Source organism: Drosophila miranda, assembly GCF_003369915.1.
Source record: "Drosophila miranda strain MSH22 chromosome Y unlocalized genomic scaffold, D.miranda_PacBio2.1 Contig_Y2_pilon, whole genome shotgun sequence".
Classification (NCBI taxonomy): domain Eukaryota; kingdom Metazoa; phylum Arthropoda; class Insecta; order Diptera; family Drosophilidae; genus Drosophila; species Drosophila miranda.
Window position 1 is genome coordinate 18825481 of NW_022881614.1, and position 21690 is coordinate 18847170.

General features: G+C 48.1%; 1 pseudogene; it reads right to left on the minus strand.

Moving 5' to 3' along the window:
* LOC117185819 overlaps positions 1-21690 on the minus strand; it is a 42061-nt pseudogene that overhangs the window by 2156 nt on the left and 18215 nt on the right.

Sequence of the window (21690 nt, forward strand, 5' to 3'; positions counted from 1 at the left end):
TAAATCTAGTAGAAGGAATAGACTGGACCGGTCACAGATCGCCCACCTGCAATTGTAGTTGATGACATCCTCGCGCAATTTCTCGCTCAACTCGCCAAGGATCAACTCTTCATCGAAGAATTTACCCTGGTACCGATGCTCAAAGTATTCCGTGATGCGCTGTCGCATGTCGCGCGGCAGCTTGCGGTAGGCCATGTACTCCTCCACCTGTTTGACCTTCTCGCGGTACTGCCGCCTGCTGGAGTCCAAGCTCTGGATGAGATTGGTCGCATGACCCAGAAACAATGCGTAACACGTGGCGCCGGATATCATCGACAGCATGGTCAGCCACATGTCTGTCAGTGATTGTGGTGGAAATCTGCAACAATAGAACGTATGATTAAAGTTTTCATCACGAAAAGAGTGGGAGTGGATTTGGGAACACATACCTGCCGTAGCCAATGCACAGCATGTGCGACATGGCCTTGAACAATGCCCACGAATACTGCTCCAGCCAGTAGGATTCCTGAAATCGAATCGAATTAGCGACCCGATACACCGACTCTGCTCGATTACCGGTTCACCGATTCACGATGGGGTTGTACTGCACCTGCAACTCGTTGATGGATACCCAGGAGTTTGATGGAAAACCCTGCAACATTGGCACTAAGAACTGCAAGCAACCGCTCCAGTGTCCGATCAAGAGCATCATGCAAATTAAATTGAAGATCCTCATGAACACCTAGGCCATATTGAGGAACTGTAACCAGAGTTTACAATCAGATAGAGTGCCACCAATCAACCAGAGAGGTCCGACACCGCTCACTAATGTGTTTGTGTGTGTGGGGTAAGTGTGTCAGTGTTTGTGTGTATCTGTGTGTATGCGTGTTACATCTTGAGTGAGTTTCACATTTAAACAAATTCAAACGGTACGGCAAACCAAATGTCTCGGGTAAACGGGAAAGAAAACCCAAACAAAGAATAGAACTCATTGGGAACGTTGTTGGAATTTGCGAATTTGGTTAACTTTAGCTTAAGCTTCCAGCTACCGTTAAATAGAACAGTTATTGCAGTTATGCCAATCAAAGCAACTAAAACAAAATCGAAAAACCACTGCCATTAGACAAGAATTTACGCAGTCTAGATCCAGTCCATATCTTGCAACTGGGACTTCCCCTTTCCGGCTCTGCTCTGCCCTCAGATATCCTTAGAGATCAGAGGTTGTAGCAGAGCAGATCAGATTCAAAATTGGGAGAGTCGCTGAGGCAGGAGGTGGACCTTAACGCAGTCATAGACGCAATCGAGAACTCGTTATCAATATACAATAAAAGTAGTAGTACATCTGCTGATAAGGTAAAATAAGATAAGATTAGTCTAATGTTAGGCAATGCAACAGTTTCCAGTGTACAGCCTGAGCAATCAATCCAAACTCAATTCAAACTCAAACCATTTCTACGTTTCGAAATTAGTGCAAAATCAGCTGCTAAATTATGGTAGTTTTTGTTGTTTTTTGTTTTGTGTGTATTTGTTTTCAACACTAAAGCCGTTCAAACGTTCAAATTATTGAAAACGAAACTGGGTATTTTACAATGAAAGCGTTTGTTGGCTCTGACTTTCTCAGTTGTTAGTATTTGTACTACGTAATTTCTGTACAAAAGTAGTAGTTTAAAAAAAAAAAAAAACGAACAAACCAACAAAAAATTTCAGACGAACCAACCAAAATCATAACAAATATATATATAGAGAGAGAGAGAGAGAGAAAGAGAGCAGGAGCAGAGTTGCATTCAAGAAATCAGCTTCTGTGTGCGTGTGTGTGCGGACACTTACAGAAACCGTTACGACGCGCTTTTGCTGAAATCCTTTGTACAACACAAACAAAACAGGAAGAAAGGGAGGGGAGGGGAGAACACAACCAAAAGTACAAATCAAAGCGAGTAAACCAAAAAACCATAACCAGAAAAGAAACAGAAACAAAAACAACAGTAGAAACAGTAGCAGCAGTAGCAACGGTAGCAGTACAGTGGTGTCTGTTAAAAGTAAATGACAGAGAGAGAGAGAGTGATAAAGAGAGAGTACAGAGTGGGGGAGCAGGAAAGCGCGCAGCACAAAAATGGCGCCAAACAAAAGCAGAAAGCATTGAGCAGAGTGTCGATTAAAGGTGAGAGGTTAGGTTGAAAGCGTTTCTGCATGGGCCCGCAAATGTATGCTATAGAATACGAGTATTACGTGGCTATATATATAGTACAGTGTTCGTGTTCGATCTGATTGATCTGTTGATCTGTTAGCCCGCCTCAGCCTCAGCCTCTGGCAATCAGCATACAATCATCCGACAACTGTTGCAGATTTATTGATTGACTACTTCGTCTGTGTGCGTATGTGTTTTATGTGATGTGTGAGCCTGGGCTTGGGAATCTGTAATCCATAATCCGTAGTCCGGAATGTGGCAATGCTGTGCAAAAGCAAGAGCAGCAGCTGCAGCAGCAGCAACAACAACAACTTTCTAATGGTGCAGCTTATGGGCGTTTTTACAGTGGGATCAACAGACTAGCTGGTGCGGCTGCTACTCTACTTCAATGGATATATTGGATATATATAGTCGTAAAGCAAAAAACATTGATCTTCACTGTGGAAAACACCGCTTCAGATTGATTTCTCCTGTGATCTGTGATATTTTCAGGCTCTTCACATCGCTAGAATAGAGGACTATACGTGTAACCCAGCTAGTCTGAGCTTTGGAGCAATAGATACAACAGCAGTACGAAAGGGGACTTTCAGTGGCATGCCCATGCATGGAATCAAAATCTACGCTATATAATGTTTCCTCAGGCGAGAGTTTACATTATTAGATTATCCCCCCCAATTCGTGTGAAGAGCGTGAAAGAGCTTCGATTACGGACCGAAGAGTTTGCTATCGATTTTCAGCGCTAGATATTATCGATTACTGCATTTGTTCTCTCTGTTTTTTACTGTTTATGCATCAAATGAGAAATAGAGAATATGTATGTCAATATGTCAATATCAATCAATCAATCAATGTGTATATAAAAAGGCAGTCTCAGAAAATTTACAGAACGTACGAACGAACGAACATTACGATAAAATCAAGCAAACATGATCAACGAACAATCGAACAATCGAACGAACGAACAATCGAACGAAATGATGCACTAAAACTGAATTTGAATGGCTCAAACATTCCTCAAAAGTGAGTCATGTTGCGCCGATAATACATAATTATAATTGAAATCAATCAAGGCTTTTTGTTTTTTTGTTTTTATCAACGAATGTATATTGAAGTTGTTGTGTTTTGTTGATTTTTTATTTTTGTTTGTTATTTTTATTGGATGGTGGTTTACCTTGAGAATTAGGTTGCTTTTTGTCAAGCCATCTTTGTCTTTTCTGTGCATTCTCCCTCTGCGATCAGCACTTTTTTTCTGTAGATTCTGCAGAATCTAAAAACCATATAGATACACAGGTATTTTAGGCCCTGATTCAGCTTATTGGATTTTGTATACATAATTTATTTTTATTTCATTTTTGATCTCTTTACTGGGAATCTTAATCTGATTTTGATTTTCATTTTCATTTGGCAATTCTTTGTTGGATACTTTTCGGTAAACATTTCATTTCTTTTCATCGCTTCCGTTGAGCGGTTCAAAAACAAAATAAACATAAATCATAAGGTATGTGGGTTACCAAGTTAGGCTTGATATATCCTTTAAGAAATTGTATTTGTACGTATCTCAAAACGGGGGTGAGGTGTGGTAGAGTGGGGTCTAGGATTTGGATTGGGGTTGTTCTTCGGAGAAATGGGAGAGCGGGGAGAGAGAGTCAAAGGCATTCCTTAAACACCTGAGAGTGCCGGAGATGTCCTTCGATTCAAAGAAGTTGTACAAAGTGCAATGAAGAATTGGTTTGAGTGCTTCAAAGTCAGCAAGAAATGAACAGAAAATCGAATATCAGATCAACAGATCAACAGAAGCGGTAAATCGAAGACTCAACAGAAGAAATGTGGAAAGAAAGCAAAGGGGATCTTCCCGCGAAGTTCTCAAGCTTGCCTTAGAGAGCGTTAGATGGTCAAAGGATAAGTATTCGATTCGATTCGGTTCGATTTTTGTGTGTATTTATGCTTGTTATGTGTGTGTAGTGTTTGTTTGAAATGTGTCATAGATAGGATGTGTGTGTGTGTTCTTGCAGTATTTTGGCCTAGGCGGGATTTTGGATGGATCTGGTCTGGGACTCGAAGCGCAGCAGGCGCACAACACGAAACGAAACAAACATCGTTGGTAGGGGGGGATGGGATACAACACACAATTGACAATTGTATAAATACAAACTGAGTTGGGGATTATGGTACAAAGACTGTCTGTCTGATTTGGTTCTATGTTCGTTCGGTTCGGCTTAATAGACATTTAAACGGTATTACGGTTAGGAGGTGGAACGGTACGAGAAAAAGTTTCATATTACTTGGTAAATAATGGAACGCATAAGGTTTTAAACGGAAATCAAAGACACAGAGCTTCCAGAAAACATTTCAAATAAAATAGTATCGTACATAGTTTGAACATTTCTTTACGGATATACAATACATGCGGATGGATGCACGCATGTGTATGTGGCACATATTCATTTAGCAAAGAAAAGTGAGCACTTCGTGGACTAGTCCCCTGACCATCGACCCCTGCCCTGCCCTGCCCTGCCGTGCCGTGCCCTGACGACTGTGCTAGGTGACATCTGTGTCACTGGGAACCTACACATACACAGATCCTAGATCCTCGAAATCGAAATCTGTTGTGGTGTGGTGGCGAGTGAACGAGTAAGGAGTAGTATTTTGCGAGTATGCTGATGTTACGGTCGAGAATTGGGTCGCAACCGAAAAGGATACTGAATAGGAAACTTAAAAGGAAACTGAAACTGAAACGGAAAAGGAAACTCTAACTCAAAGTGGAACTAAAATGTGAATGACGAAACTCAGGAATCAGAGATTCTCGTACATACATACATATAATAATGCATAATGCATATGATATGTAATGTATGTACAATGGCATTGTAAAGACATTACAAAAGTACATACATACATATGTTATGCAAACCGAAACAATATAGTAGAAACGGTAAAGAGAAACGTTTCGAAACTTTTGGCAAAATGTAGCCGTGAGTACTCACATAGACCTCCTCCCATTGGGATACGTAGCGCACGAGGCGGGAGAGCCGGAGCAGGCGGACGAGGGAGAGTAGTTTAGCTAGGCGCAGGATGCGCAGGGCGCGACCGGCATGCAAAATTTGAAAAGAATCAGAGAAATCCTGCAATTTCATAATCTTAATCAATGTGTTGCGTACTGCTTCTCAAAATACATTGACACTTACTTGATTGAAAATTAAAAATATATAATCTAGCGGTATCGACGAAATCAAATCGAGAAAAAACCAAGTTCTTAAATAGTGTTTAGCTATAAGCTTTGGATCCAATATTACTTGTTCAGCGTTGTCTTGTTGCATAATTCCTAAGAAACATTCGGGGCGAGAGATCACATCATAGTTTAGAACAGAACAGAAGGAAGCACAACCACAACCCACGACCACTCGGGCTTCAGGCCTGAACCAGCCCGAGGTGGGTGGGTGTCCAGGATAGGGTTATTTACATACATATGTGGATAGTAGTAGTAGTAGTAGTAGTAGTTTCGTAAGATGATTATGTGCATTACCTGTTCTAAAATTGACTACAATATCTATTAAAAAAATAGTATCACTTAGGCAGTTGAAGGCAATCCATCGTGTGCTTAGATCATCGTTGAAGAATGATATTGCGACTGGCAGGATAATAAGATTTGCTACTAATAATAAAAGCATGCAAAGGTCCCAGTAAAACCTGTCGATCAGATCAAATCAGATTTGAATACAGATTAGCAAAAGGATAACACAACCATTAAACGATCTTTTTAATCCCTCATCCGAGCACAACTCACCTGAATGAACTGCACGGGTGTATGACCCAATGACCGGAAGTTTTCTGACGTATGCGCTCCTTGACCAATGCCTTGCGGCTGCCAAATAGTTTCATGGCCAAACGATTGTCCGTCGGTTGGAACCATGATTGCAATTGACTTTTTAGGAAATTCGCAGAGACTTTTTCCGACACGATCGGTATGTTCGGCATCGGCTCCTCTTTCGGAGTGCCGTACAACGACACGTCATCAAAGTGTACCTGCGGAGGCGTACAAAAACCATTAATCAAATACATCCACCATCTCTCGCAATTTGCCTGAGTCTACGAGTCCATGGACTACAGTCTACAGTCTGTAGTCTGTTAATGGCGGGTATAGTATACGTTGTGTTATATGTGCGTGATCAGTCCTGTGCAAATAGTACAAATAAAACCTTTGCTCTTGCCATTTCGGTTCCTTGGTCGCATATTAGCAGTGCCTCATCATCGAAAGCGGTGACCAGCGAGTCGGTGCAGGTGTTTTCAAACGAAATTCGCAAATCGTTCTCATTCACATTCAAGACGGAGCAGTACGAGCAGCGCACCGATTCCTCACTATCGCCGCTCAGCAAACTGAAAGGGGGGAACATTGTTACAATATATTAAACACATACACATATGTAGTACATATGCATTGTATATAAGAGCGGCATATGGTCGACATGCCGACCATATGATGAACGCTCCTCAGATTTCATTTTAGCTGGAATTCTTTCTAAACAAAACTCCCAAAATACGCGAAAGAGACATCCGACCCGAATAGTTCAAAAATACTTTGTAGAATTCCCGCCAACTGTACTACATTCCCGCTCCTCGGACTGCTCTAACTGCAATTTAAAATAATTCTAATCGGGATAGAGTTCTCAGAGACAGACAGAATATCAATGTTAACTCTGAACACTTGATTCCGATTATCATAAAACATAACTAAAGCCCTGAAAAATCACTTCCTGAATGTATTCCGTTGAAAATGATCCCATAAGGTCGCGGTCCCTAGAGATAAAGTGAAAGTATGCTCCACACTATACACGGGATGTCAAGGTGGTTTGGGGTGGGGTAGGTTAGCACGCCGGTTATTTTTGTTCCTTAATGTCGTTTTTTGTCGTTTTTAATTATGCCACACGCACGTTGCAAGGTTTAACAAAGTAGAGTGCGACAGAGAGTGCGCCGTCTGGTCTGGTCTGGGTTTGCCTTGCCCATTCGATGCTGATTGCCAAGGTTTTCCGGCAACGGCACCGGTACCACCACCACTCCCCACTCCGCACGACGCTGCGGAAATGTTGTTGTTTGCTCTGCTTGCGTTTTTTGGAGCACCGTCGCGTCGCGTCAGTGGCAGTGGCAGCGGGGGAGACTGAACGACAAATCGCGTGGTATTCAGCGCGGATCTATTGTTAGGAGACGGAGACGCGTGCAGTTACGTTACCCTGGTCGGGTCGGGGGCTATGAATGTTACGGTTATTCATACTTCGTATTCGGTTTCGGACTCGTAATCGCATTTGTATGTATTTCTATTTCTATTATTATTATTATTTCACTTTGGCATTTGTAGTTTTTTTGTACTTTTTGCGCCTCTTCACACTCAATTGATGGTGGTTTTTATACCAGATACTCAAAATGAGTATTGGGGTATATAAGATTTGTGGTGAAAGTGGATGTGTGTAACGTCCAGAAGGAATCGTTTCCGACCCCATAAAGTATATATATTCTTGATCAGCATTAATAGCCGAGTCGATTGAGCCCTGTCTGTCTGTCTGTCTGTCCGTCTGTCCGTCCGTCCGGATGTCCGTCCCTATCAGCGCCTAGTGCTCAAAGACTATAAGAGCTAGAGCAACGACGTTTTATATCCGGACTTCTGTGATATGTCACTGCTACAAGAATATTTCAAAACTTTGCCCCGCCCACTTCCGCCCCCACGAAGGGCGAAAATCTGTGGCATCCACAAATTCAGAGATACAAGAAAACTGAAAACGCAGAATCATAGAGGATGACTATATCTTCTAGAGTGCAAAATCTGAACCAGATCGTATAATTATTATAGCCAGAATCAAGAAAACAATTTCATTCTTTCTCGCTCTGTCTCTCTCTAACACACAGGTTTCATGGTCGGTTTTGCCAATTGCAAAATATGAGTTCAAGGATCTCAGAACCTATAAGAGCCAGAGCAACCAAATTTGGTATCCACACTTCTGTGATATCGGACCTTGACCGTTTTGTGTCAAAATTTCGCCACACCCCCTACCGCCCCCGCAAAGGACGAAAATCTGGGGCATCCACAAATCTTAGAAACTATTAAGGCTAGAGTAACCAAATTTGGTATCCACACTTCTGTTAGATCTCACTATAAAACGTATATCTCAAAATTTCGCACAACCCCCTTCCGCCCCCACAAAAGACGAAAATATTTTGCATCAGCAATATTGCCGATTCGAGAAAACTAAAAACGCAGAATCATAGAGAATGACCATATATATCCGGTTGCGGAATCTGGATCAGATCGGATAATTTGTATAGCCAAAAGCAACAAATTAATTTGCAGTGGCTACGGAGCGCCCGACGTCACGCTCAGACTGATTTTCTGTCTCTCTCGCAAACCCCCTCTTTGTCGTGTCGCTTAATATTAGCGGCGTCTGCCGGAGGAGAGCCATACTGACTAAGTATCGGGTATAAATGTAGAGTTGCGGTGTCCGCAGCAACTCACAACGTTCCCCCTCGTTATATTTCGAAATGGGAAAGTTTCATTTTAATTAAGCCTGATGAATGAAGCTGATTTAATTTAATCTTCGCCCTAATGAATTTATTAGTTATCATGATTCGGAAGGCAGACCAGAACAGACCAGACCAGACCGTTGAGAACAACCGCAGAACGAGCTCTAACATTTCCCAGATATTGGATTACACATAAATTGGTGATTACGTTACGATTCTTAATTGTGGTTTCACAGTCTGTTTTTTACATTTTTATACCCGATACTCAAAATGAGTATTGGGGTATATTAGATTTGTGGTAAAAGTGGATGTGTGTAACGTCCAAAAGGAATCGTTTCCGACCCCATAAAGTATATATATTCTTGATCAGCATCAATAGCCGAGTCGATTGAGCCATGTCTGTCTGTCCGTCTGTCCGTCCGTCCGTCTGTCCGTCCCCTTCAGCGCCTAGTGCTCAAAGACTATAAGAGCGAGAGCAACGATGTTTTGGATCCAGACTTCTGTGATATGTCACTGCTACAAGAATATTTCAAAACTTTGCCCCGCCCACTTCCGCCCCCACAAAGGGCGAAAATCTGTGGCATCCACAATTTCGACGATACGAGAAAACTAAAAACGCAGAATCGTAGAAGATGACTATATCTTCTAGAGTGCAAAATCTGAACCAGATCGTATAATTATTATAGCCAGAATCAAGAAAACAATTTCATTTTTTCTCGACCTGTCTCTCTCTAACACACACGTAGCACAGCCGGCTTTGCTTAGAGTAAAACATTAGCGCCTAGATCTCAGAGACTATAAAAGCTAGAGCAACCAAATTTGGTATCCACACTCCTAATATATCGGACCGAGACGAGTTTGTTTCAAAATTTCGCCACACCCCCTTCCGCCCCCGCAAAGGATGAAAATCTGGGGATATTCACAAATCTCAGAGACTATTAAGGCTAGAGTAACCAAATTTGGTATCCGCACTCCTGTTAGATCTCACTATAAAACGTATAAAACGAATCATAGATAATGATCATATATATCAGATTGCTGAATCTGGATCAGATCGGATCATTTTTATAGCCAAAAGGAACAAATCAATTTGCACTGGCTACGCAGCACCCGACGTCACGCTCAGACTGATTTTCTGTCTCTCTCGCACGCACTACTTATCGTGTCGTTTAATATTAGCGGCGTTATCCGGAGGAGAGCCATACTGACTTAGTATCGGGTATAACTGTAGAGTTGCGGTGTCCGCAGCAACTCACAACGTTCCCCCTCGTTTTTTTCTGCCGTTCTGTTGGCAACTATAAACGTGCCGCAGCAGATGTTTTGTCTCTGATTTTACGACGACTTACACATATAGGGTGTTGGCGGGGACTAGGCTGGACGAGTATGGGATGGGGTTCGGTTCTATGAGTACTCCACGTTGTTACAGCGGCAATCTTTGTGCGACTAGCGGCGGCACGGGCCGATCACAGTGCTCACAGCTGGCCGGCCAACGCCGGCAGAGCACTCCGAGTGACCGAGCGTCGTTTCGGGATCGCCTTCGGGCGTCCTCGAGAAGCCGCGGGAGGTACGGTACGGATACGGAGATCGCGAGAGACGGAGATGCAGACACCGACGCAGACGCCGACGCAGACGCACACAGAGTCACTTTGCTTTCGATTTTACGACGAGACGAGTATTACCTCGAACATCAATTGCTGGCGATCCAGATCGGATCGGAGCGGGTCGTATCGGATTGCATCGGGATATGATGCAGTCGTTTCCGAGAGAGCAGAAAGACCGAAATTGGCTGGCAATTGTCTAATTGAATGAGAGATAATAGAGAGATTGACACCAGCTTGTGCACTTGGCGATAGTTTCTTCTCTTCTGATTTCCCGTTGCCTTTTACTGTTACTGTTTATAGTTTTTCTGTTTTTTGTTTCGTCAGGGGCAGAGGCTGGAGCTGGAGCTAAAACTGAGGCTGGGCCTTATTCAGAATTTATTAAGCTGCTGCTGGATGCTGCTGCTGTGACAACTTGATAACCTGTTCTGAACCCCGCGACGCTGTGGCACAATAAATAAATAAAGAATTTGTGTAGCTTTTTAATTGATTTCGCGGCGCGACAAGACGAGCGGCGACGCAAATTATGGCTGGATTCTTCGCAGAAATTGATGCAAATAAAAGCACACACCACCACAGAACAGAACGATCCGGCAAACTATTTGAAAGCGAAACATAAACAAACAAACGATCCGATCCGATCCGTTCTGATCCGATACGATACGATTCGATTCGAGAATTTCTTTTAGATTTCATGCAAATGTATGCGCTCCGATCCGATCCGCTCTGCCCTGCTATCTGTCTGGTCATCGGAGATGGCAAGAAGGCAAGAAGGCGTCGCGTCGCGATCCCTCTCTCTCTCTCGCTCGTTGCTGATCTGGTGCAATAAATTACAAATATTATTGACTTTGCTGTTTATGAGGCTAGTTGCCGTTGTCGGGCAGGATCGAATCGGTATGATAATGAAGCTAGTTTTCCGCATCGTTCACAAAAAGCAATTTCCCGTTTTTCGCCCTTGCCAGCGATACTCGATACTTGATACTTGATACTCGATACTCGACCAATATCGTTGGCTAGTCGCTTATCTCTAATCGATAGTTACCAGAAACCAAATCCTTTGCTGCGTTGTCTTTTAACCCGGGTGCGGGTTCGCCGCTCGAATAAAGTTCACTGCTCGAAGGCCATTTATAAGCTTATTGCGCGTACTGAGCGCGACCAACACGAGCCAGGCCCAGACTCGGGCAGAGATGGCATTATGCAAATACCGGCGATAAGCCCAGTACCTGTAACCAGCACAGAAAAAACCGGTAAGAGACAGTCGTCTCGCGAGTCGCGACTGTGGCAGCGCTTTGCATGCGTAATTTTCCACTTGTAAGTTTTGGAGCAATGGCAATGGATCTCTCAATCTATTAGCTATGGGATGGGGTTGTGGGGGGTCTACAGCACTATGAGTACTCACCGTTCGCCAAGCTTGCTCTTGTGCCGTCGTATGTGGCGTCGGTTAAAGCTGTTCGTGCTCGAGGTGGACGTAGGATACGGATACGGATGATGGACACCGAAGTTGTGCAGCTGCAGCGACGCCTTGAGATTGGCCGGTGCTGTGGCCGAGGCCTGATGGATGTAAGGATAGCCGTGGCCGTTTCCAAGCACTCCCGCACTGGCTACAGTGATGGTCGACTCGCCCACAGCCTCATTGGCCGCCTCGGAGGAACCCTCCTGCTGGGACCCGTTGCTGGAGGAGTGGTGCGTGTAGTCCGTGGGGGCGCTCAGCTGGCGATTGAACTCTGCCTTGCGGCGCGTGAGGTCTGTCAGGCAGTACTTGTTCAGGTGTCCGTTGCTCGACACCGAGCTCTTGGGCGATGAGGCCAGATGGTGTGCTTGTGCTCCCGCGTAGTGGCCGTGTCCGTGGGCATGCAGCTTGTGGCATGAGTTGCTGCTGACGCTGAGCTGCTTGTTGCCGGCGCTCTGCAGCAGATTGCAGTTCTTGCCGCTGCTTATCTTGGCCGCCAGCGAGTGCGGCACCGGTGGACTCTTGCCCGTCGTCGGAATGGTGTTGATGCCGCTCTCGCTCTTCACGGACGCTTTGTAGGCCGGGAAGGTCTTCGTCTTGCTCTTCAGCGATCCGTTCAGGAGCAGCTGTTGCTGGCGTGCGGCAACCGCGGATAGTGCTGGCAGCTGTTGGGACTGCTGCTGCGGACGCCCAGTCGTCGCCGTCGAGGATGAGGATGAGCTGGCCGGGGCTGATACTGAGTGAGGATTGGGCGTGGATGTGGACGCGGATGTGGATGTGGCCTGCGGCTGTAGCGAGTGCTTCTTCTCCACCAGATACAAGTTGAGGTACTTGTCGCCCGGATGCAGCGAGTTGTCCGACACCGCGTTCGACTTGGAGATGATCTGTCCTTTCTTCTTGGCCGTGCGCGTCTTCAGCGAGAGGTTGCGCAGCTTCTTGGACTGCTCCTTGATCTTGTTGCTGCGCAGAAACGACGGACTGTTGGCGGTGCACTTGAAGATGTACGTTTCGTTCACCAGCTGCTGCTTGTCGCTGCCGCTGTAGTCGTACTCGCTGTTCAGATTGAGATTGAGATTGGTCAGATGGCGTCTTTCCCGCTCTCGATCACGATCCCGATCCCTGTCTCGCTCAGGGTCCGCCTCTGGATCTGGCTCTGGCTGCGCTAGCTGCTGATCACTGTAGTGTCCCTTCAGCAGCGATGCGTCCGCTCCCGCTCCTGATCTTGCTTCAACAGTTGGAGCTGCACTCAAGCTGCGCGTGTACTCGTGGCAGGCATCGTAGAGCGCCGAGTGGCCGCCAGTACAGCTCACGCTGTGCGTGCCGCAGCTGACCGGACTGTGGCTGTCGAGGATGCGCAGTCCACTGCGGCTGTCGCTGGAGTTCTGCTTCGAGATGCCGCTCGAGAGTCGGCTGCTGCTGCTGCGATGACGGTGCTGCTGCTGGGCCCGCTCCTCATCCCCCGCTGGCCCGGATCCGGATGACGCCTGCCCGTGACTGAGACTGGTCAGAGACTGCCGCACCAAGTGCTGGTGCGAGTGGCGCTGCGGAGGCTGCTGCTGCTGCTGATGGTCGTCGGGGTACAAGTTGTCGCGGCTAGCTCTAGACTCAGTAAAATCCAGCATCCGAGGCGGCAGGAGGGCAGAAACAGAAGAAGGAGAGGCGGAAAGAAAGAGGAGACAAGAATGAGAACGGGTAAATGATGCTGGAACGAATGGCAAGAGTCGCCGCAAACACACAAATTTATCTATTTCGAATTGGCAGATATATGTGCAGCATTTTGGATACGGGGTGTGGACAGAGGCAGTGATAGTGCTACGCTAAGTGAGCAGGAAACAGTGTTGATTGTGCAACATGAGAGGAGGCGGAGTCGGAGGAGGATCGAATTCCCCGCAACGAGCATGTGTGTGTGTGTGTGCGTGTGAGTTCATCATGCAGTAGACACTCGATCCGGCCTACGATCCGACAAGACTACACGCCTCTGGTCCAGCCATCGAGGCCCCACTATGTTACCCGCGATGTGTGATACAATTTATAGAGACATCTAGTTTCAGATCTGGTTTCAGATCGCGCGAACAAATTTAACTAAATTAATGTACAGCAGCACGCATGCCAGGCAATACATAGATACAAATGGCTACAGATGCATAGATACAAGCGCAGATGAAAGAGAGAGTGTGTATTCTAGTGAGTGCGGTCGTGTTTTTAAATCGTTCCGTATAATTCAGTGGAAAACGTCGGAAGTTAGCCTGGAAAAGAGGCAAAGATTTGTTAGCGCGAGCCATAGTAGTGCTGCGTTACTTACCTGCGCGGAACGCAAGTCCGCAAGCAGAGAAGCGGCCACCTGGCCAATAGTACTGGCCGAAATCCCAGTGGGACGCCGTCGAGCCCTAGGCCGAAGGGGGGGGGGAAGGAACAGCAGGTAAGTGCCTGTTTTCCTATTCTTCTTCGCTGTGATTCTTGGCGCCACTTGTTGGTTGCTGCCTTCTTTTTGTTTTTGGGCAAAATTGGCCAAGCACACCGCAAGTGGTGTTGGATAACGACGGAAGAACAGCTGACTAAAGGCACGGAGCTAAGTGCGGGAAAACGACAGCGTCTGGCCAATAGAGGGCGCGGCCACAGCAACCGGAGTTGCCAGATCAACGGCCAGATCGGAGATGAGCGATCAGCGGGAACAAGCTGCGGCTTGCAGCACTCCACTGACAATCTCATTCGCCTGGGATGAGGAGAATCCCTTTCGCCGGAAAAATGCTCTGGCGCAATCGCCAAACCAGCTGGCGGAAGCAGTGGAGGAGCGCGCAAGATCCTCTCCTCCAACGCTGCAGCGCCCCCAAGAGGAGCAAGCAGACCAGAAGGAGAGGGCCATGGCGCATTTGGCGATCTTGGGCCAAAAGGCCAGAGAGTTGAGGAAGCTGATGGTGCTCCCAAAGAGGTCCATCACGAACCCAATGAGGGATCTGGTGGATGAGATCGAATATCTGCAGCGAGAGTTGGAATCGTGCTGGCAGGCGATCTCTGCGGAGCAGGCTGTAGCCAAGGTTACACAGCCGGCAGTGACGGAGAGGGCGGGAAAGAGGGCACGGCCAGAGCCCAGGAACACCACCCACCCGTCCCCGTCCCCGTCCCCAAGGCCGAAGAAGCCAAAACATGGACCCAAAAAGTCAAAAAAAACGGAGAAGAAACCGCAGGAAGGCCAAATGAGGGACGCCGTAGCTCGCAAGGGACCGGAGGACGCCCCAAAGGATCGAGATGTGGGGTGGGTGAAGGTCGTAGCTAGGCAAAGGCCAAAGCCAAAGCAGCAGCAACGACCAAGACCGCCACGCAGCGATGCAATAGTCATCGCCGCCACCAGCACTGTCTCATATGCAGACATCCTAAGGAAGGTCAAGACAGAGCCAAGTCTTAAAAAGCTAGGGCAATCGGTGCAAGGGGTGCGACGCACGGCAAAAGGAGAGCTGTTGCTGATGCTGGAAAAATCGGCGGACCCGAGAACCCACGAGATGCAGGCAGCAGTCAAGGAAGCGCTAGGAAGCACGGTTGAAGTAAGGAGTCTTACCGAAACTGTCATCTTGGAGGTAAGGGACATAGACGAAGTGTCCACCCAAGAGGAAGTCCTAGCGGAACTCAAAGCGCAGGCAGGGGTGGAAATCTGCGAGGCCGCAGCCATCTCCATCAGACCAGCCTATAGGAGCACGCAGACCCTGACTCTGAAAGTTCCACCGGCTATAGCAAAGCCCCTCCTGGAGAAAGGAAGAATTCGCCTGGGGTGGGGGTATTGCAGAATACGACCCAAGTCAACTCCCCGAAGATGCTACAAGTGCATGGAATTTGGCCACATCGCGCCTAATTGTAAGAGCAGCCAAGACTTCACGAAGTGCTGCTACAATTGCGCAGGAGCCGACCACCAGGCCAAAGATTGCAAAGACGAACCAAGTTGCATTCTTTGCAAGCGCCACCGGGTGAAGGACCCGAAGCACCAAACGACGAGTTCGAGGTGCCCGCAGTACCAAAAGGCGATGCAGCAAATGAAGGATAGATGAAAATCATCCAACTAAACCTCAACCACTGCGAGATGGCACAGCAGCTGCTGGACCAGACCATAAGGGAGCACCGTATTGATGTAGCAGTCATAAGCGAGCAATACCGGAATCGCAACTCGGGAGAGTGGATTGCTGACTCGAGCAAGAAGGCAGCGATATGGAGCTGTGCGAGTCCCACACAGCAACTACTGCAAACATACGTCGGAGACGGATTCGCCAGAGCCCGGATAAATGGAGTGCACATATATAGCTGCTACCTGCCCCGAGCCTCAGCCTACAGCAGGCGACGCAGGCACTGGAAAGGATTGCTGAAGATGCGCGGGAGAAACACCCTACGCTCATAGCCGGCGATTTCAACGCTTGGGCGACGGAGTGGGGATGCCCGAGAACGAACCCAAGGGGACAGGCGCTCTTAGAATGCTTTGCGACGTTGGATGCCGTACTGCTGAACACAGGCACACAGCAGACGTTCGGCAGAGCTGGAACGGGGTCTATAATAGACCTTACGTTCGTGAGCAGCAGCCTCAGCCGCAGGACAACGTGGGAAGTTAGTGGCTTATACACCGGGAGTGACCACCAAGCCCTCATATGTGAAATCCAGGAAACGGGCGCACCTAACCCGTTCATTGGTAAGCAGATCGGTTATAAGACCGAAACGCTAGAGCCGGATATGGTCCGGGCCATGTTTGAGGACTATGAGACCAACGGTACGGCTGACGAGAGAGCACGCCAACTGGCTATACATACGCTGGAAGCATGTGATGCCTCCATGCTAAGGAAAAGAAGAAGCCTGAACAACCGCAGGCCAACGTATTGGTGGAACGCTGCAATAGGTAGCGCCAGGCAGGAGTGCCAGCGGAAAAGACGACTATACCAGCGTTCGAGAGGTTCCCCGGAATTCGAGAGGCTCCAAGGAGAATATAAGGACGCTGCTTGAAGAGGCAGATCAAGGATGCCAAGCGCAAATGCTTCGAAAAGCTCTGCGATGACGCAGATGCGAACCCTTGGGGCTACGCATACAGGCTGGTAATGAAGAGACTGCGAGTGTTCAGTCCCCCGCCGCCAATGTGTGCAGATCTGCTGGTTAACATAGTAGAAACCCTATTTCCAGAGAAAGTGGCAGCCCAGAGGGTGATGGATAGAATACCGCCACCTGAAATAGAAGCCACCACGGGAGCAGAAGTCCTCGAAGCTCTACAACGGATCAAGAACGGCAAAGCACCAGGACCTGATGGGGTCCCAAATGCCGTTCTCCGCACGGCTATTGAGACCAATCCACAAATGTACGTGGATTTATTCAATGCGTGCATGTCCGAAGGGACCTTCCCCAGACCATGGAAGCGACAGCGGCTAGTCCTCTTACCCAAGGGGAACAAGCCAACCGAGGAGCCATCATCCTATAGACCACTCTGCATGCTCGACACAGTGGGTAAGATCCTCGAGCGCATAATCCACACCAGGCTGGAGAAGGCAGTAACGCGTCAGCTCTCACCGAGACAGCACGGGTTTCGCAAAGGCAGGTCCACGGTGGACGCAATCGGCGAGGTATGTGAGATAGCAAAGCGAGCTATCGATGGCACCCGATGGATGTACGGGACCAAAGAGTATTGCATAGTGGCAACACTCGATGTCCAAAATGCATTCAACTCTGCCAATTGGGATCACATACTAGAAGAATTGAGAAACTTTCAAATACCGCCGTATCTGCAGAATATCATCGCGGACTACCTAAGAGACCGAGTGCTCATATATGAGACGGATAAAGGGACACGTGAGCACCAAATCACTGGAGGAGTTCCCCAAGGATCGGTCCTCGGCCCGCTGCTGTGGAACATCATGTATGATGGAATCCTCAAGATGGATATGCCAATGGGCGCCACGGTGATAGGCTTTGCCGACGACATAGCAATAGTCGTAGTGGCAAAACAGAAAGAAGCGGCGGAAGAAATCTGCAACGACGCGGTAGAGAGAGCCAGAACATGGCTATCAGGGAGGGATCTCTCATTAGCCACCCACAAAACGGAGGCGGTGCTCATAAGCAGCAGGAAAGTAGTGGAGACGGCCACGATCCGAGTAGGAGACTGCACTATTAGCTCCAGTCCAAGCCTGAAGTACCTGGGGGTCATGATTGACCACAGACTCAGCTTCAAGCATCACATGGCGTATGCAAGCAGCAAGACAGGAAAGACGGCAGTGGCCCTATCCCGCATCATGGCCAACACCGGAGGCCCGAAACAGCCAAGGCGAAAGCTACTAGCGAGCGTAGTTGGCTCAACGCTAATGTACGCTGCACCAATATGGGTTGATGCAATGAAGCATAAAACATATGCCCGAGAATGCAACGCAGTCCAGAGGCTGTGTGCCCTGAGGGTGTGTTGCGCATTCAGAACGGTATCCCAAGACGCCGCACTTGTGGTCGCAGGAATGATTCCCATCCATCTGCTGGCAAGAGAAGCCGCAGGAATCAGGGCACAGCGAACCCTGGGGACTACGGACCAGGACACCAGAGGTGCCTTAAGGCAGCGCACAATCCTGCAATGGCAAGATTCGTGGGATAACAGCAGCAAAGGGCGATGGACCCATAGGCTAATCCCAGACCTGAAGAGTTGGCTGAACCGTAGCCATGGACAAGTGGAGTATCACCTGACACAACTGCTGACAGGACACGGTTGCTTTAAAGCCTACCTGCATAGGTTTAAGCACGAGGACGACCCCTTCTGCGTGGTCTGCGCAGGGGTCATCGAAGACGCAGAGCACTGCTTCTTCGAATGTCCAAGATTTCGGCAAGAACGAGAGGATCTAAGCAACAAGCTTGGAAGAATGCCAGCGGTGTCAAACCTGGCAGAATGCCTGCTGGAGTCGGAAGGAAACTGGGGCTCGATTAGACTCATGGCCGTAACTATGGCTACCAAACTGCGTCGCGAAGAAAGAGCACGCAATGCAAGGAGATAAAGGATAAAGGAGATTATTAAGAGAAGAGCCCTACGGGCATCTCCCCCCGGCGAAGTAATATCTCGCGACAGTAACGCCGGGATCCGGGATAGGTGTGGTTGGTTTTAGAGCGGTTAGAGTCCCTCACTTCGGCTTCGGCTGAGTCGGCATGAAGCTTTCCTGTAGTCACACAACAACAACAAAAAAAAAAAAAAAAAAAAAAAAAAAAAAAGCGCAGATGCAGATGCAGATGCAGATGCAGATGCAGATATACCGATACCAGAATGATACACAATGTGTGTATGTAGATAATCAATGCGATGAAACGTAAGGAAAACTATTGTTGACAGAACTAAGCAGAACCCTCGACGCAATGTTTGTGTGTGTGTGTGTGTGTGTGTTTGTGTAGATCCGAACAAAAGGAAAACAATTGAAGCGCTCCAAAGTGTGGGTGTGTGTGTTTGTGTGTGTGGGCCTCGAGCAGTACGCGATGTTTCTGGGCACGGATTTGGGACCGGGTCCCGATGGCAGAGGTTGCGCAAAAATCGAAGGGAGTGGGATAGGGATGGGGAAGGGCAAATGTTGTAAAGCAAATATGTATATTCGTAATCCCCCCGCCGGAATCGAGTGAAATCAATTTCAGTCAATTAGGTGCTCCCCCCATCACGCCATGGGCGCAATTATCTCAATCTGGATTTGCATTTGAATCGGAATCAGAATCGGAATCGGAATTGGAGCTGGCATTTCTGTAAGCACAAGTAAATATATTTCAAATATTTGCACGCCAATGCGCCACCACCCCCTCGATGAGTGTGCACTTCACAGATAGACAGCTCAGCAGCTCATATACATATATACAGTCGTGCACATCCGTTCGTAAGCTTTTTTTTTTTTTTTTTTTTTGTTGTGTGAGTACAGGAAAGCTTCATGCCGACTCAGCCGAAGCCGAAGTGAGGGACTCTAACCGCTCTTAAAGCAACCACACCTATCCCGGATCCCGGCGGTACTGTCGCGAGATATTACTTCGCCGGGGGGAGATGCCCGTAGGGCTCTTCTCTTAATAATCTCCTTTATCCTTTATCTCCTTGCATTGCGTGCTCTTTCTTCGCGACGCAGTTTGGTAGCCATAGTTACGGCCATGATTCTAATCGCGGCCCAGTTTTCTTCCGACTCCAGCAGGCATTCTTCCATGCTTGTTGCTTAGATCCTCTCGATCTTGCCGAAATCTTGGACATTCGAAGAAGCAGTGCTCTGCGTCTTCGATGACCCCTGCGCTGACCACGCAGAAGGGGTCGTCCTCGTGCTTAAACCTATGCAGGTAGGCTTTAAAGCAACCGTGTCCTGTCAGCAGTTGTGTCAGGTGATACTCCACTTGTCCATGGCTACGGTTCAGCCAACTCTTCAGGTCTGGGATTAGCCTATGGGTCCATCGCCCTTTGCTGCTGTTATCCCACGAATCTTGCCATTGCAGGATTGTGCGCTGCCTTAAGGCACCTCTGGTGTCCTGGTCCGTAGTCCTTAGGGATCGCTGTGCCCTGATTCCTGCGGCTTCTCTTGCCAGCAGATGGATGGGAATCATTCCTGCGACCACAAGTGCGGCGTCTTGGGATACCGTTCTGAATGCGCAACACACCCTCAGGGCACACAGCCTCTGGACTGCGTTGCATTCTCGGGCATATGTTTTATGCTTCATTGCATCAACCCATATTGGTGCAGCGTACATTAGCGTTGAGCCAACTACGCTCGCTAGTAGCTTTCGCCTTGGCTGTTTCGGGCCTCCGGTGTTGGCCATGATGCGGGATAGGGCCACTGCCGTCTTTCCTGTCTTGCTGCTTGCATACGCCATGTGATGCTTGAAGCTGAGTCTGTGGTCAATCATGACCCCCAGGTACTTCAGGCTTGGACTGGAGCTAATAGTGCAGTCTCCTACTCGGATCGTGGCCGTCTCCACTACTTTCCTGCTGCTTATGAGCACCGCCTCCGTTTTGTGGGTGGCTAATGAGAGATCCCTCCCTGATAGCCATGTTCTGGCTCTCTCTACCGCGTCGTTGGAGATTTCTTCCGCCGCTTCTTTCTGTTTTGCCACTTCGACTATTGCTATGTCGTCGGCAAAGCCTATCACCGTGGCGCCCATTGGCATATCCATCTTGAGGATTCCATCATACATGATGTTCCACAGCAGCGGGCCGAGGACCGATCCTTGGGGAACTCCTCCAGTGATTTGGTGCTCACGTGTCCCCTTATCCGTCTCATATATGAGCACTCGGTCCGCGATGATATTCTGCAGATACGGCGGTACTTGAAAGTTTCTCAATTCTTCTATTATGTGATCCCAATTGGCAGAGTTGAATGCATTTTGGACATCGAGTGTTGCCACTATGCAATACTCTTTGGTCCCGTACATCCATCGGGTGCCATCGATAGCTCGCTTTGCTATCTCACATACCTCGCCGATTGCGTCCACCGTCCACCGCCTTTGCGAAACCCGTGCTGTCTCGGTGAGAGCTGACGCGTTACTGTCTTCTCCAGCCTGGTGTGGATTATGCGCTCGAGGATCTTACCCACTGTGTCGAGCATGAAGAGTGTTCTATAGGATGATGGCTCCTCGGTCGGCTTGTTCCCCTTGGGTAAGAGGACTAGCCGCTGTCGCTTCCATGGTCTGGGGAAGGTCCCTTCGGACATGCACGCATTGAATAAATCCACGTACATTTGTGGATTGGTCTCAATAGCCGTGCGGAGAACGGCATTTGGGACCCCATCAGGTCCTGGTGCTTTGCCGTTCTTGATCCGTTGTAGAGCTTCGAGGACTTCTGCTCTCGTGGTGGCTTCTATTTCAGGTGGCGGAATTCCATCACCCTCTGGGCTGCCACTTTCTCTGGAAATAGGGTTTCTACTATGTTAACCAGCAGATCTGCACACATTGGCGGCGGGGGACTGAACACTCGCAGTCTCTTCATTACCAGCCTGTATGCGTAGCCCAAAGGGTTCGCATCTGCGTCATCG